Genomic DNA, 18,587 nt, shown 5'->3' on the forward strand with positions numbered 1-18,587 from the left:
CGGAGCGGCAAGGGGATATCCTGGAATAGCGGGAGCCGGTGTCGTATGTCGAAACGAGGAGGCCGCTACAATCTTAACAATCTCACAACCACTGGGTATCACCACTGCACTTGCAGCGGAAACTTGGGCCATTTTCATCGCATCAAGAACGGCAATGGAACGGGGATGGCCAAAAGTTCAATTTGAAACAGACTCCGAGAACTTAACGAGATTTCTAACCACGGACGCTGAAGCTCCATGGTATATTTCTAACCAGATCGCAGAAATCAAGTACAGGTTTACCCAAATTCAGTAATATACCATTAGACACGTCTACAGAGAAGGAAATCAAGCAGCGGACGGTCTGGCAAATCGAGCGGCAGATGATTGCTCTATAGGAAAGCTCGCAACAACGGTGTGGGATAATGTAATTCCCATACCTATAAGTTTCATTGTAATAGCAGACTCTATAGACATAACATTTCCACGTGCAATCTCAGTTTAATTTAATAAAATGCATACTTCAAAAAAAAAAAAAACAATAAAAAGTTGGAGACAAAGCCAATATCTTCTTTTAAAACTTAAAAGACTAAGTCGAATTATCTTAAGTCTTAGGTACAAAGTACAAACATTACTATCGGTAGTTGAGATATTAATTAACTACCCACCATGTTGAACTGCATGTTGTAATAATTTATCTGTTTCATCTGGTAAAGACTAGATCTTATTTTTGAGCTGACGAATGAAACTAGTTGGAAGTCCATTTGCATTACATATATTATCCAAGACGAATTCAGTTCCAATCGTTCTTAAATGATATATGTTGGAATTAATCCATATACATTAGGCAAGACCAATTCAGTTATACTCGTTAATTTATTAAGGCGAGACGGTGCATATATCATTTACAAAAATAAACCGTGGGAGTGGGATGATAATTCATTTACAAAATTGAACTGCTGGAATAGATGAGTTGTTGGATGGTAGTTAATTTATAAATTGATAATATAACGGCTCATTTCGAGAATGAACTGGATGACAACTCATTTTGCTAGATGAACTTGGAATTTTCCATTTTATTTTGCTAAATGAACCACAACCGTCCCTTATAAATTGATCAGCCATAAATTAATAGCCCAATAAATTAATAAATTGTTTCGAGTAGGGGACGGCGTGTCAAATTCATAATTTGTTAAATATATAAATTAATAAAAAAATTTAGAGTTTCTATTGGTTCCTTTCGACATATAAATTAATAACTCTTTTACTTACGTGAAATTAATTTTATATTTATGTAGTTTGGTAAAGTATTATTTAATTGTGACTTGATTTTTCTTAAAATTGATCTCATATTTAATATCATCTTGTATTTTTCTTTACATTAAAAGAGTTTTTGGTGTTGTCCCGTAATAACAAACTATCAAGTGCCTTCACAACTTTGATGACTTCTTTACCTGAAGGTAGTTCTATAACTACGATTTCATCTGCGACTTTCACATATTTACGTTCAATCATTTTAGCGTCACTTGAAAATTCGAAATAGTATTCTCTTAAAGTAGTTAAAAAAGATATTTCACGTCCATTCCAATGCGATAATTGAGTCCTATGATTGAATTTTACATTTCTCTAGCATGCCTTCATAATCTTATTGTTTGTACCTAGAAATATTTCCAGGCACATAACACAATCGGTTTGATGATGATGATGAAACTATGGTTTTACACAACACGCATTAATATGAGAGACACAAATTTAACGTGGTTCGGCAAATTTTGCCTGCATCCATAGACGAATCCCCGTTGGGAGACATGTTTTATTGATGTGATTGATACAATTGATTTCTGATCCCTTTTAGTGTTTGCTGGTGTATTTTCCTCTATCAGGGCGTGTCCCTTTAGGGTTATAATTCACCTCTATACATTTGAATATATGGGTTAAACCCTAATTTCAAGATAAATTTTATATGAAAGTAACTTGGCTAGCAAGTCATCTGGAACATTCCAGATCTTCCCTCTGGCAACTTGGTCAACAAGTCATCCAGAAACTACTTCCAGAATATTCTTCCAGGGTTTTTGCACTGGATCGGTGGAAACGGGCCAAATCGTCATGGGCATGCAGGTTTGACCAACGACCTTGACTTTGACCGACAAGGTTGATTTTCGCTGTTGACTGCGACTATCAATCTATCATTGGCAGACTTCCTTGATTGGAGACATGGATGGAGAAGGGATGGAGGCTGGATGACATCACAACTGGTAACATGGATGGAGGCTAGCTGGCATTGCGGCTGAGTACTTGGATGGAACCTAGTTGGCTGGATGATGGTTGGCAGCATCGCTGGCAACATGGCTAGAAACTGGTTGGCAGTACCGCCAGAAACTTGGCTTGCACAATTGACCGACGGTTGACTTTTCCCACTGACTGAAGGTTGACTTTATTTGTTGACTTTGACCATTGACCAAAGGTTGACTTTGACCATTGACCGGTCGTTGACTTTGACCATTATCCGACCGGAATATTCCTGCATACTGAGTTTGTTGACTGAATGGCGGACTTGAATGAGGGCCAAATGGTGGTTCTAGTTGCAATCTGGTCCAATACTATGGCATTTAATCATGGTACAAACACTTAAATTTCACTTGAATTCTCTGATGCGGTGTCATGCATTGAACGAACAACTATTTTCCAAGATAAAACGACAAGGTTCATCACGCTTAAAACATTATTATTCTTGGAGTTTTGATCTCATACATCGCAACCCTAAAAAAAACAACGGTAATGTAGCTGCAGGAAATCCTACACTACACCCCTCATATGATCTCACTATTATTCAACTCATTTTTAGGTTTACACTCTTAATTTTATTTATCAATATCTGAATGTTTTTACAAGGAAAGATAAAGAAATCAAGAATGATCTCTGCTCTAGACTTTCTCTCTCCTATTTACTTGTTTCTTACTCAAAAAAGATCTCTCCCTCTCTTTACAACTCGAACGACTATTTATAGGGAAATACATGGTGGATGACAACTAATCTGTCCTTTATTTTCGGGTATGGTCTGCGACATTCTCGCAACCTTACAAATGTTAATTTCACAAGCTCTCTAATTTTCGCAGGACTATCATATCTTTCTCGTGATCTCAGCTGACGTCATTTATTTTATCATTTCCGAAATTGTTCTGCGACGCTGTTGTGCTATGTCATTGGTAATTTCGCTGAAACATTATCGTTGCGAGATTCTGATCCTACATCTTGCCTCTTCTCATGTATTTTTCTGCGAAGTAGAGAATGATGTGAGAAATGCCGCAATTGTTCATGTTTTCATATTTTGCATTTATCACACGTATTCTTTCTTCCATTTATTTCTTGACACGTCTTCTGCAATCGCTACTTTTCAACAGCTCACGTCTCTTCGTCTTAATGGTGTTTATTTCTTCGAGTAAAAAATCTCCTTTATATACTCTTCTTACTCTTCTTTCCACTTTTCCTTTTACTCTCTCTTCTATTTTTATTCTCTCGTCTCTGCAACTCTATTATTCTTCTGCAAGTTCTGCTGCTGTAATTTTTTCCTCTTTCAATCCTCTTACTTTTTATTCATTCCCATACTCTCTATTCAAATATTCCTCCTCACGAAAATTCTGAAAGTGACAAGGGTGATGAAGACAACGATGATCTTGTTGCAAGTGAAGATTCTCCACCTGAATCTTCTATGGCTAAGCTCTCTGCCCTCTTTTATGATTCTCTACAAGGAATGGGAGATAGACGATTCGCAAATACTTGTAAAGCTCTCGCTAACCTTTGCGATGTCCCTTTACTGGATGGTGATAGCTCTCTTTGTGGAATTTCTAGATCAGTGACTCCCGACTTCTTGCATTCTCTCAATAGTCTGGTATACTTTTATCCTTTTATTTCTTCATTGTTATAACTCAAAATTTCTTTCTATATTAATATTTTTTATATTTTTTCGCATGTTGGAAAAGCTTCTTTTGTTGTTGCTTCAGATCTAGAGAGAAGACGCGAAAATCTTGAAAAGAAGAATCTTCAATTTCGCAATAAGAATGAAGAATTGGAAGCTGAAGTTAAAGGTCTTCACGAGAAAAATATACAATTAGAAATTGATTCTTCCTCGTATAAGAACAAATCTCTAGTCTTCAGCAAGATAATAATCATCTTTACGGTATGTTACTTTTCTCTTTTCCCTTTATTCATTCATCCCGTTGTTTTATCTTATTTAAATGATCCTTTTTGCAGACATTTATGGTCTTACTGATGAAGCTACCCTTCTTCGTTCATTTCCTAATGCCTTGGATAATGATACCCTTCTTGTGCGTCTTAACAATTCTTTAAATAGCTTCTCAAATGATAGAATTTCATCTCTTTCTATAAATGAACTTAGATCTAAATTTCACCTCTTATAAATTGACCATAGATCTAGTTTAGGCTTAGCCAACCGATTTAAGCGTCTCTTTCTTGATTCTAAAGAGAAATACCAATGAGTTAAGAACCAAAATTAGCGGTCTCATAGATGATAAGGATCTCATCTCTAATCAAGGTTCCAAGGCTTTGGCGAAATTGCAAGAGGCTCTTCTTGAAGTTCAACTTGAACGAGACGAATCTAACCGCAAGAACATCGAACTCTGTGAAAGGGAAAATCAATTTCGTTCTCGTCTTCTTATAAGTAGTGAGGATGAATTTGTTTGGGCAGCGAAAATCTTAGATGATGCTAGAAAAGATTTAGGTGTAAATGTTAGTCTCCAAGTTGAGCATACAACCTTGATTAGAGATATGATTTCTGACAGAGAAGGTCACTAACTGCTCTTCTTATGAATTCTCATCAAGTTAATAATTGATTGTCTTTTGCTCGTAGATTCTGAAAATAAATATCATGAAAAGATTGAAGAACTCGAAGCTGAAAAGGAGGAACTCGCAAAGAATCTTTCTTCCCGCAACGACAAATATTCTAGATTAAATAATCAAATCAAGATCACTGTTGCGAATTTTAAGAATGATGCTATGCATTTTCGCAATCAAACTATCCAAATGGTTTGTGACGATCATAATATCCCACATTCTGATTATCCTTGTCTCTTGGAAGAAATCCCACAGAATACTCCCAGTTTGATTATCTCTCATAGCGAAGCAGACGATGAAGAATCTGATAGTGATGGAGGTTCTGATGGTGATGAAGATTCTGACGCAGACGAAGAAGGTAAAAAATCTGGTGAAGATAATGAAGGATTAACTAAGAAGTAGTCTTTATTTCTTTCTTTGATTCTTTGTAATACCTGTACATTTATTTCTTCTTTCTGTATATTTGTGTTTCTTTCATTTTGACCTGCATTAATTAATACAATTCTTATTTGCAATACAGTTAATCAATATAATCATTAATTATTGAAGCTTTGAGTAAATCTATCATATGGAGACAAATAACATTCTCTAATTTCATACATTCCCGTACTTGCCTCTGTTATTTGAATCTAAATGAGAGATTTTATAAAAAAAATTCTTATTGTATAACTTCGCAATCTTATGCGAAGTAAATTTTTTTTCTTTCCAAAATCTCATTCCTGTGTGGTCTTATTTTGCCTCCCTAATTAAAGGTCTTATTATGCCACCTCTTGTCATTGCGACAAAATCGCAGGATATTTTTGCACTTTCATGCAAAAACCCATTGATCTTGCCTTAAATTTTTCTTTTGTATTATGGCCTCTTCAGGAATGTTGCGACAATATGATAGGCCTAAATATTCTTGCGAAAATGAAGCCCCATGACATTGCCGTCTTGCGACGAAATCGCAGGACGTCTTCGCACTTTCATGCGAAAACCTATTGATCTCGTCTTATCCTTTTATTTTGTATTATTGCCTCTTCAGGATTGTTGCACAAATATGACAAGCCTTAATATCCTTGCGAATAAAAAGCCTCATGACATTTGCGTCTTAAGACTTATCAGCTCCCTAATGGAGGGTGTCTCCCTTATCTCCCTCCTGATTGCCTCTTCAAGGAGGCGTACTTCTACCATAAAAGGTTAGCTCCTCCCATCCATTTTTAACAACAACCAGTTGTTTTCGCAGCCTCTTATCCTTTTTACCTATATGGCTTATGGTTACGAGACTGCACCATAAGTGGGGTTTTCTTCAGGCCGAGTGCAGTATAAGTCAAGACTTGTCAAGAATGGCAAAGTACGCTTCAAACGTCTCTGGCACTCTTGACTCAACCGTGTACCTCGGTGCCTTGATCATATCTGCACTCCTTGGGAGAGTCCTTATTACCTTAGTAGCCCAACCTAAGTCATATGCTTAAGATGAGAATCCAAGGTGCCTCTCCCAGATGGGCTTCATTGACCCCAAATCTCCATGACTCAGGTTTCAGTGGCGGTGTAGCCTTTCCCTGAGTCATGCAATAGGTACCCCCTTATATGGCGTACTTTAGGTCTTACATTTGCCTCTTGCGAAATTGTATTCGCGAACTAGGGTGTACGTGATAGACGCATTTATATGTCTAATATGTCTCTATTGTATGTATTGTTAGTGCCCAATTTCGTATTTATTGTGCTCTTTTATGTCTTTGTAGGAATTTTTAGATAAATAAGCCCTTGCGGCGAAATGGGCTCAAAAAGCAGTGTTTTACACCCGGAGAAATGTATCGTAGGCACCCCAGAAATGCACCGGAAGAACCCCAGAAATGTCCCGGAGGAACCCCAGAAAAATTACTGTTTCAGCCCCAAAAATTACTATTTCCACCCAAATTGCTAAGGGGACACCACTGTTTGCTAAGGGGACACCATATTCACGATTCAAAAAAAATGAATTTGGCGGGAAGAAAACATGCAGACACTGTTGAAGTTTGGTCGGATTGTTGGAGGAATTCTAGCGAGATTCAATCGCTGGAAATTATTGGGTTAAGCCTGTTAAGGCTAAACAGGCCGAATGCAAATGATTTTAGCGATCAAGTTGGGCTGAAATGACCGGGAGAGAAGATCAAAGTCCAAACAGGGGATAGCAATATTTTTGGAAACAGAGAGAGAATATCGAGTTCTCTGTTGGGTTTGTGGAAGATACTCGAGTAAAGAGGGAATATATGGTACCTATATCGAATCCTAGAATATTGAAAAAACGAAATATCCGCCATTAATGCGTGAACAGAGTCCACAGGGAAAGAAACATCGAATATGGCTGTGAAGAATATTGGAAGATATTCGGGATTAAATCAAGGATATTTTGAAGGTTGTTGGGTATAAAAGGACCCCTTGGGTTTAGTAGAGAGGATGTCGAGAGTTGGGAGAAGAGAGGAGAGCGCAGGAAGCAGAAATCACGAGTTGAGTTTCTGCTGCTGCTGCCATTGATGAAGGCCAAGAACACGAAGAAAGGACTTGCATAGACAGTCGTTCTCCAACAGTGTTTACGACGCAAAGTAGTGGGTCGTAGTTTGGGTCTTGCAACAACATAAAATTTGTATCGTTCTTCTTGTAACAGTTGAACAGCGCCTTTGCAACAGTTATTTCTGTTGCAATTTTTCTGCTCAATTGTTTTACTCCCTTTAATCAACTTTTGAGCTTTATACATGTATTTTGAGATTATGATTAATATGAGGAGCTAAACCCCAACACTGGGGCGATGGAGGAAGCCTTAATTCATCTATGTGGTAATTTTATTTAATTCTATATTTACTTTTTGCACCAATATTAATTGAATTAAGATTTTAATTAATTATTTGTGATTTCATTTGATGGTTTATGCTTAGTCCTAGGGATTTTTGTTATGCCATGCTTAAGAAATACAAGTAATATTTTATAAAATCTACTTTGGCAAAGAATAGAGTTAATATTCATTTTGTTTTGAATTATAATTGCCTAGAATTAATTTCTGAACCATTTAAGAAATGAATTTGGCCGAATCCTATGCCCCAGTTTCACGCACCAGTGTTAATATTTTTTGTATATATTTTTATTTTTAAATCTTTACAAGTCTGAGCAACGAACTTTTACTACCAATTTCAAAATTACAACAAAAAATGGCGCCGCTGCCGCGGACTTGTATATAGATTGATTTTTTTTTATTAGGTTTATTATTTTTTTAGAATTGTTTGTCCCTTTTTAGGTTTCTTTTTGTCTTTATTTTGCAGGTTCAAAGTGAAAACTAAGGACTTGGAGAGGAAAAAGCTTAAAGCGAAAAGCGAAAAGAGAAGAAAAAAAAGGACAATTTTAGGATTTAATTTTTAATTTTAATTTTTTTTTAGAGTGTGTGAGGAAAACTGTAATTTTTTTTTTATTTATTTTGGACTTTGGACTTTAAACAATTGGACTTTATTTTTTTAACCCTACGGAAGGGTATTATTAAAAAAAAAAAAATTATATAAACTGTGTGCAGGGAAGGACGACGATTACTATATCGTCTCGGCCCCTAGGGTTCGCACACGGCATAGGAGTCGTGGCCCGAGTCGATGACAACGGTTCATCGCCCGTCTGGTACGGGAGGTAAGTCCAATCGAAACACCCGCGAATCTCCTGCAAGCGGGTTACTGTCTTCCTTAAGGTGATAATTGTTTGAGGACGAACCAGACTGTCTTTATTTTCCTAGTAAAGGGCAAGGCCTGGCCTAAACAAGATAAGGGTTCGGATTTCATCACCGTTCCCTTCTTGCCCGCCTTAGGAAAACGAAACCTAACGCGAACCCAAGCTTAAAATTTGGAATAGAACGAGACCGATAGGGTAACGAGCTTAATATGAAACTCGTTCGAAAAATATTGGTTGCTCTTTAAGCACACTCCAAAGTTCATGATGGTTGCTGTGAGTTGAATGCGTGATTGCGCCGCCTTGTGATAGCGGTGAGGCCTTGGGTATCAAAGCTCCACTGAGCTTCCCTCGCCTCAATTCAACTTACTTTGACTCGGATTGATTCCAGAGGGGTTTGCTCAAATTGCAACTAATTCCCTTTCGAAAGATAGAAGCTGGTCTAGAAACAATCTAAGTGGATCCATCATGCTTTTTGTTTGCTAGAAATCTTTAGGTTTGTTTTGGTGGAGTCGAGTCGGCCTTGTTTGTGGTTGTGTATAATTCCCTTGCAATTAAGAACGTCGAGCTGGTATGATAGAAGCCAATAAAATGAATATCGACCTGAATTTGAATATGGACATCATCCATTTTATGACCATGTTGGGAATAGTGGTTGGGAACGCCATCCTTTGGAAGGATATGGGTCATACCCTGGTGAGCCCAATTACTATCCACACATGCATCAGTCTTACGAGCAAGAAGATTATAGTACTAGTTCTTCGTCTCTAGAGGAGACAATCAAACTATTGAAAACTAGTCCCTATTATGATCCTTCTGAACCTGTTTTTCCTCTAGAAGAGTCTCTCAAATAATTAACTGAGAATACAAATAGGTTTGTGTTAGAAATGAATAAACAAAATGCACCCATGAGTGAACCTTTTATACACAATACCATAAGGAAGCCATGTGAGTCGATTCAAAAGCTTTTATTAGAGGCCCAGAACAGAACTGCTCAAGATAGTCTTAATTTCCAATATAGTGTTTCCAATAGTACCCTTGAAAATGAGGATAGTTGTTTGCCTAATTTAGAGGACGAGGTTAGAATTGGTAACACTACTTGTTTTGATAAGGTTCGATCTTTTTCATGTTATTATAGTGATGATTATGATGAGGATAGTATTGATGAAGAACATGAAATATGTAGGCATAGTGATCAGGAATTTGTTACTCCGATTGAGCTTTATAATGATAGTGTTGTTTCTAATAAAAATCCAAATAATTTTAATAATTATTCACCTATTCAAAAGGACGAGGATTTAACTAGAGATACCACCTTTTTAGACGATGTAGTTCAAGATCCTTTAGCCTGCAGTATGTTGGATAATCCATTATTTGATGTGCCTATTAGTGAATCGGAGGAGGTAATTATGATTAAAACCTTAGTTTATGAGCCTTTCGCTGATAATCCTTTATATGATTGTGATGATGGTTTAGAGGAAAGAGTTTACCCTGAGAATACTGTTTTAGAATCTAGCGATTTAGAAACACTAGTCTTAGAAGATGATAAACTCGTAGAAATGAGTGAGGATGAACCCAACTTAGAAGAATCTATTGACCATTTCCAGGAATCTGATGACCTAGAAATTAGGCAAGTTGTGACTAATCTTTCTAGAGACACAGAAAACTCTAAGTTTGGGGGTGATTATCATTCTCCGTGTGTTTTAACTCTTAGTAAGTACCCTCCTGTAGGACTTGACATTTGTGCCTTAACCATCTTACAAGATTATCTTCATACAGGTTTTTCCGAACCTAATGATGTCCAGAAAGAAGCTCAGTTGTTAGAAACCCATCCTCCGGTTGATGTGGTTAACCCAGGCTATGATACCAAGATTGAATTTGTTTTCCCACCAAAAACTTTTCAACCAATTGTGGGAACTTTTGATTTTAAGATGTGTCGGTTATTAAGTTTTGAGACTAAACCTAATCACTTTAGGATATTAGGGTCGACACATTTTCTTCAGGAAGACCACCTCTTTCATTGTGATCAGCTGTGTGAGTCAAATCTGATTGACTTAGAGGATCCCCAGTTATTCAGGTTGTTGTTATGTGCTTATAAGTTCTTAGTTGAGTTTTTTCCAGACTCTAAAACCTGAACCGGATCTTATCTTTGAGGAAATCCAACCGATGAAAACCTGTTATCTAGACCCAGTTATAGAACCTGAACCTGAGCCACAACTAGATGTAGTTGTCTTAAACAAGGGCATGTTTGGCATCTTTTTGGTCTGTTGCAGTTTCCTCTTCTTGTGGGTAATACTTTTTGATCCAGATGACCCACAATTATTCCGACTACTTCTATATGATTCTATGAGGTGACTAATTCCTTCCGATGTCTGGCTGAAGACTTTAAACTTAGCACTTCTTGGGAGGTAACCCAATCTCATGCAACCCGGTAATATCCTTCCTTCACTCTTTTGCTTCAAATAGTAACTGTCTCTCCTTGTTCATGCTTTTAATTTCATCTTTAGAACATTGAGGACAATGTTAATTTTAAGTTTGGGGGTATGGGAGAAACTTTTTAGTTGCAATAAATAAACTCCAGAGCCTAGAAATTTACGCCTATTAAGGATAGCACTAACCAATCTAAGTGGATGGAAACATTTTTGTTTTAGGAGTTGAGGAACCAATCTGACTAGATGGAAACATCTATAGAGTCTATTCACAGAAGAACAGAGCTCAGGTGTTAGAAATAACATGATAGTTTCGCCATATCTTGTCGAGTCCTTTTCACTTTCTATTTTTAGTTTTCTTTTGTTTCAAGTGATTTGTTGGGGCACACGATTCAAGTTGTTACCTTTGCTAGGGTGAAATAGAGTGACTGAGTTACCTTTTCCAAAAAAAAAAAAAAAAAAAAAATTTAGACCAGACCAGTTAGACCAATCGGAATAAGTATTAACACATGGATAGCAATATGCGTGTGTTCTCCCTGTTTCCGTCGCCTAAGCAAGCGTGGAATGCAGGACCCGTGGGAACTATCGTGTAATCTGCTGACAAGAAGCATGCGCTTGGATCCAAAAGATCTATTCATGCCGTTAAGTTAAAAAAAAAAATGGTTATTGTTATGTGTAGTCAACTGCTGGTTCCCTTGTATTTGCCAGTTTGTTGATCTAGATTTAAGTTATTGACCACTGGTTCCCTTGTATATGCCAGTGTGTTAATATTAGTCAGACCGGTATCTCAGTCATTTAGGTTAGGTTCATCTTGGCAGAGGCCTTCAGACAGATATGGGAAACACCGTTCGCTTTTCAACCATCTACATTTTTCTTTTTCCATCTTCTTAATCTTTTCATGTGATTAGTCTGACTCCGAGTATGATGTCCATCGTGAAACTATCTTAGTAGAGCTCTGTCACTTATATGAATTTTAGTATGCTTGAGTGCAAACTCGTATACAGCAATTGGAATTTCGCATCAGGGTTCTTCCTCTTAGAGTCAATAATTGTATGCCAACCAAGGAGGTTCTTTAGTGCTTTCCAAGGTTCTTCGTAGATAGCTAGGGTCTGGAGTATTGGTTTTTTGTGGGTACACCTCTGATAAACCCACCCGAGATTAACTCGGTCACTTTTCAAGAATAAATTTTGCTCGAGGACTAGCAAATAATAAGTTTGCGGGTGTTGATAGACGCATTTATGTGTCTAATATGTCTCTATTGTATGTATTGTTAGTGCGCAATTTTGTATTTATTGTGTTCTTTTATGTCTTTGTAGGAATTTTTAGATAAATAAGCCCTTGCGGCGAAATGGGCTCAAAAACCAGTGTTTTACACCCCGGAGAAATGTATCGTAGGCACCCCAGAAATGCACCGGAAGAACCCCAGAAATTTCCCGGAGGAACCCCAGAAAAATTACTGTTTCAGCCCCAAAAATTACTATTTCCACCCAAATTGCTAAGGGGACACCACTGTTTGCTAAGGGGACACCATATTCACGATTCAAAAAAAATGAATTTGGCGGGAAGAAAACATGCAGACACTGTTGAAGTTTGGTCGGATTGTTGGAGGAATTCTAGCGAGATTCAATCACTGGAAATTATTGGGTTAAGCCTGTTAAGGCTAAACAGGCCGACTGCAAATGATTTTAGCGATCAATTTGGGCTGAAATGACCGGGAGAGAAGATCAAAGTCCAAACAGGGGATAGCAATATTTTTGGAAACAGAGAGAGAATATCGAGTTCTCTGTTGGGTTTGTGGAAGATACTCGAGTAAAGAGGGAATATATGGTACCTATATCGAATCCTAGAAGATTGAAAAAACGAAATATCTTCCATTAATGCGTGAACAGAGTCCACAGGGAAAGAAACATCGAATATGGCTGTGAAGAATATTGGAAGATATTCAGGATTAAATCAAGGATATTTTGAAGGTTGTTGGGTATAAAAGGACCCCTTGGGTTTAGTAGAGAGGCTGTCGAGAGTTGGGAGGAGAGGAGAGAAGGCTGCAGAGGGAGAATCACCATTTTTCTCTGCTGCTGCTGCTGCCATTGATGAAGAGGAAGAACATGAAGAACGGACTAGCAGAAGCAGTCGTTTATCAACAGTGAAACGACTCGCAAGCGTGGGTCGCAGCATAGTCTAACCAGTAGCAGCACTTGTCATTTATCGTTCATTCTGAGACGCTTTTTGTGCGTCGCAGATTACAGTTTACACCATTTTCTCTTCTTCTCATCATTTGTAAATCATTTTTGAGCCATAATAAATTATTTTGAGAGCATTTATACTATGATGAGCTAATTCCCTCGTAACCAAGGCAATGGAGGAAGCTATTCACGCAACATAAATGGGTAACTATTTCATTTAATTATATAATTCACCTAATCGCTGCTTTTGCGGAGTTTTAAATTGTTTGAGTGATTGTCTTAATTATTTGTTATTCAGTTTGGTAGGTTATTCTTGGTTTAATCTCTTGATAATCTATGCTTAAGGTTTACAAATAATGTTTGAGAATTTGTATGATTGATAGTGAATTAAAGATAAAAGAGGACTTAAGAATTGAATAGAGTTTTAAAATATTTATCATAATTTTGCGTAGTAGTGGAATCTAGTGTCTTGGTTACCTCTCACCCAAATTTTTAATATTTCGTATAATTATTTATTAAGTCTAAAAATATTATCCTTCACAAGTCCGAGAGTTTGAACCTCATTACTACAACCCCCACAGTACGCCATAAAGGTTCGCCTCTTTCTCTTTTGTTATTTTTCTCTGATTATTTTCTGTAAAATTCATTATCTCTGCGAGAGTCTCGCAAATCATCATATTTATCTGAATTTCGCAATCTCAATTTTGTCATTCAATCAAATGTATTTTTGATAATTTTTCTTATTGCGAGAGTATCGCAGCAACTTAATCATTCATACATTTCTTGTTTTTATTATCTTTGTCATCCTATGCTTCTTTATTATTTTCTGCTATTGCTTCCTTAGTAGTGGTATGTTCATTATTTTTATTCTGATCTAGCATTAGTTTCACAACATCTCTTCTTCTTTCCTTTCGATTGCGTCCACCATCAACCTTTCACTTCTTTGTGTATCTTTGATTTTGTGTCACCAGTTTTCCTTCTTGTTTGCTCTTCCTTCGCAAGATTCTATCTCAGTTTCGTAACACCTCTTTCCTTCAACCCAATCTCCATTTATAATTCCTACACCGCTGGGGTGAGGGAATTTGATGCACTGGTGGAAAGTTGAAGCTACACCTAGAATCCCATGTAGCCAAGGTCGACCAATTAACGCATTGTAGGGTGATTCTATATCAACGACACAGAATAAGATTTCAGAAGATATTCCCTTTAATAGAATTCGCATAGAAAATTTCCCTTTAGGCTTGTTAGCAGTACCATTAAAATCATATATCTTATATGTTGATGGTATAAGATCATCATCTCTCCCACCCATGGTTTTATAAGTATGATAAAATAAGATGTTCACAGAGTTTCCAGTATCGATTATAATTCTATTGATTTCCCATGAATCTTCGGCTTCATCATCCTCATCTTCTTTCAGTTTTAGATTAATTTCTAATTTTACTACCAATGGATTGTCATGCACCTCTTCTCCTTCGGGAACTTCTTCTGCGGTAAAATAAATGATCCGTTTCTTCCATTCCTCTAGTTGCAAGATTTTCGTAATATTCATAATATCTCTTCCATCATTATCTCTTGCGAACACTCTACTCAAAACATTATCCTGAAAATCTTCAATTGTCTTATATGAATGTACGATAGAGTGACAGAATAGATTTTTTTTTGCACCAACTTCTATGTAGAATGTTTCTTTCTTTTTCATCGTATTCACTTTGTGATGTTCTGGTGGTGGTGGTGGTAGTGGTTGAGATTGTGGATGCCCTACCAGAAAATCGTTTAGTTTTCCTTGATCTATCATTCTCAAAATAATTATTTTTACATTTCTGCAATCATTTGTGGCATGTCCATGAAAATGATGATAAGAACAAAACTCATGACTTCTGTGGTTTGGAGGTGGTTCCGTTCCCATGTTCCATGGTGTTGGTATATTCTCCATCAAGATTATAGCTTCCCATATCTTCTCCACACTTGCATTTAGAGGTGGCATCTTGATTTCTTCCCATACTACCTTGTGACTTCCTTGTCCTCTATTATAATTTTGTCTTTGACCTCCGTAAGTTTCTTGCGGTTGATCGAGTCTTTGAATCTTGTTATTTCCACCACGATTGTAGAAATTTATTTCTCTTTCATACTTTTCTTGATCTCGGATTCCCATAGCCACCAGTTTCTGTTGATTTTTATTTTTCACCTTCTCTTTTGTACTTGCGAAGTATTCGCCACTGTGTTTATCAGCTTGGGTAATAAGCTTGCATTCGTTGTTTGTGAGCTGGTGTTCGCAACTGGATATGATTCCATTTCATTTTGCCTTTCCTCTAAAGCAATGTATTCTTCTTGAAGTTCTCGCAATTCAATCATTGTGATTGTATTCTTGACTCTGAAAATTTGGACATACAATAGGTTTGTTGCAAACATAGCATTGATAAATGATAATATAAGATATCTCTCATCTACACGGCCAGCCATTTCGCTACACATTGTTCTCCATCTTTTAGTCAGGTGTTTCAAACTTTCGCCAATCCTTTGTTTTAATCCAAACACATATTTTATGCCAGGTCGCGAGGAATTATTACTTATATATGCCCCCAAGAATGTAGTCTGCAAATGATTGAAGGAGGTTATTGTGTTCTTTGGTATACCTTCAAACCATTTTAACGCCTCTCCTGTTAAGCTGGATGCGAAATATTTGCACAACACGGCATCATGATTTTCCCACTGTAACATGCACCTCACATAAGCTTTAATGTGTTGAATTGCATAAGTTGTTCTATCAAAAATGCTGGTTAATGCGGGCAAATTGCATTTCGATGGTATTCCTCCTAATTGTACTTCCCTTGTAAATGGAGTTTTCGCAGCTTCTTCTATTACTTCATCTAATTGTCTTCTACCTACCCCTCCTCTATTATTTAGCATTCCTCTCATTTTTTCTAGTTCTTTCAAGATTTGTTTATTTACACTTGAATCTTGATCCATTGGTCTCTTTAATTTCTCCTCTCTTCTACTGCGTTAATGTCTATCTTCTCTCGCGAAATTTTGCATTCCTTCTTCATTATCCTCATCTCGTCTTCTTCTGCAATTCTCTTCCTCATCTCTATCTTGAATTCGCAGATGATGATGCCCTTCATTTTCCCCTCCATGATTTTGTTCATTTCTTATGAATTCAATTCGCTGTCTTTCAGCCATCCTCTTTACTCTATCATACTCCTCATTTATATTACCGTTATTCCGGTTTTGTGTACGTCTTCTTTCTCGATTGTCATGATTGTTCTGGCGAATTGTCTCCTGAATCTCTTGTTCTTCCATTTCCGCTCTCAATCTTTCACGTTCGCAGATTAAACGTGCTTGTTCAGCATAATGTCTTTCAATTTCTTCTTCAATCGTCTGTTGATTTCTTTAAGTTTCTCTCATATGTAAAATTATTCTTCCTTTCTCTCGATTTCCTTCTCCATCTTGGTCATTTAGTCCCTGATGTTGTCCGTTCTCTTGATTTCCACCATTTTTCCCATCATCAAAAGTTTCATTTTTTGGAACGTAACAATCATCAGCTCTTTCTCTATTTTCGCGATATTCTTCATTAGAATTTAATATTTCTTCTTGAATATTTTTTCCAGCATTGATTATGGGTGAATTTCGCCTCATTTCTCTTCTAGTTGATCTTGAATATGATTTTGTAATACTTCTCGATTTTCTATTCTGTAGTCTTATATTCTCCATCCTTAACTCGTGATTTTGCCTTGTTAAATTTGCACGTTCTTATGCTTCAGCTCTTCTTTCTTCATGTATTCTTCATCTCATCTCCATGAATTATTCCTTCATCTGCTTCTTGATTTCTCTCTTCCTGTCTATAATTTCTGTTTTGTTTCTCTTCTTCTACTTCTTCTGCCGAATTTGATTTCCAAGTGTGTATGCTCACCCTATCATAATCTGTATTCCTTTCTTGAACTAGCATTTGTTGAATTGATGGTTGAATTTGATTTTCTCTATTACTTCTCATTCTAGTAGATTCTCCCATTTCACTTCTTTCTCTTCCAGTAATTCTTTTGCTTCTTCTAACAGTAGTCGGTTGTTCGGATGTATTTCTTCTTCTAGCCATTTCTTCAATGTTAACAATATTGCAAGAAATTATGAAATTTTTTTAATCAATCACTCTAATTTTTTACAAATCTCAATATCAATCTTCAGCTTTTTCTAGAATAATCTTCAACACCTCCCTGTTTCTAGCGCCATTATGTAGTTGCAGGAAATCCTACACTACACCCCTCATATGATCTCACTATTATTCAATTCATTTTTAGGTTTACACTCTTAATTTTATTTATCAACATCTGAATGTTTTTACAAGAAAAGATAAAGAAATCCAGAATGATCTCTGCTCTAGACTTTCTCTCTCCTATTTACTTGTTTCTTACTCAAAAAAGATCTCTCCCTCTCTTTACAACTCGAACGACTATTTATACGGAAATACATGGTGGATGACAGCTAACCTGTCCTTTATTTTCGGGTATGGTCTGTGACATTCTCGTAACCTTACAAATGTTAATTTCGCAAGATCTCTAATTTTCGCAGAACATCATATCTTTCTCGTGATCTCAGCTGACGTCATTTATTTTATCATTTCCGAAATTGTTCTGCGACGCTGTTGTGCTATGTCATTGGTAATTTCGCTGAAACATTACCGTTGCGAGATTCTGATCCTACAGGTAAAATCGACGACGATAATACATCTTGAAAGCTCTTATAATCCACATGTGATTCTTTGATATTATGTTTGGTGGAAAGAATCATACAGCGGTTTTGATAGATGTAATAACTATTCTTTTATCGATAATTTAACATCGTGATAAATTGATAAATTTTCCCGGTCCCGAACACTATTTCTTTTTATAGGGATTGTAATGTAATTATTAAGTTAACACTTCATTGTTGTAAACGTATACCCCTTCGTCTTATAACTGTTTTTTTTTTTTGAGGATTTTACGTGAAAAAGAAGATACTAGATAATAAATTTTTGCAACAGATACGTCTCAAACTTTTGTTCTTGCTTTTGGACATATCTAAATATAAATCATTCATTGATCTAGGAAATTAAAATTTGATGAAATGGTACAATGAACACAAAATTGGTTGAAAAGATCAGAATCAACAATTCCTGGGTGAAAAAGACATTTAGATTTTGATATTGTTTAAATGGACAAAAATGTAAAAATAGCCAGGATGTAAATAGTTTCATCCTACCCATTTTCAAATACTTTTTCTTATTTTTAATTTACATCAGGATGCATCCAATTTCATCCTTGCCATTTTTTAAGTTTAAGTCAGGATGAATCCAGTTTCATCTTTGCTATTTTTATGATGTCCATTTCACCCATAATAATTTTTACTCGTCCATTTGAACCATGTTTTAAAAATATTTGGACAAATGACCCATTTTCCGTACAATAAAAGGGTTTTCTTTTCCTCACATTCGATTTACCTTTTCCACCAT

This window comes from Papaver somniferum, chromosome 5 (assembly GCF_003573695.1).
Source record: "Papaver somniferum cultivar HN1 chromosome 5, ASM357369v1, whole genome shotgun sequence".
Classification (NCBI taxonomy): domain Eukaryota; kingdom Viridiplantae; phylum Streptophyta; class Magnoliopsida; order Ranunculales; family Papaveraceae; genus Papaver; species Papaver somniferum.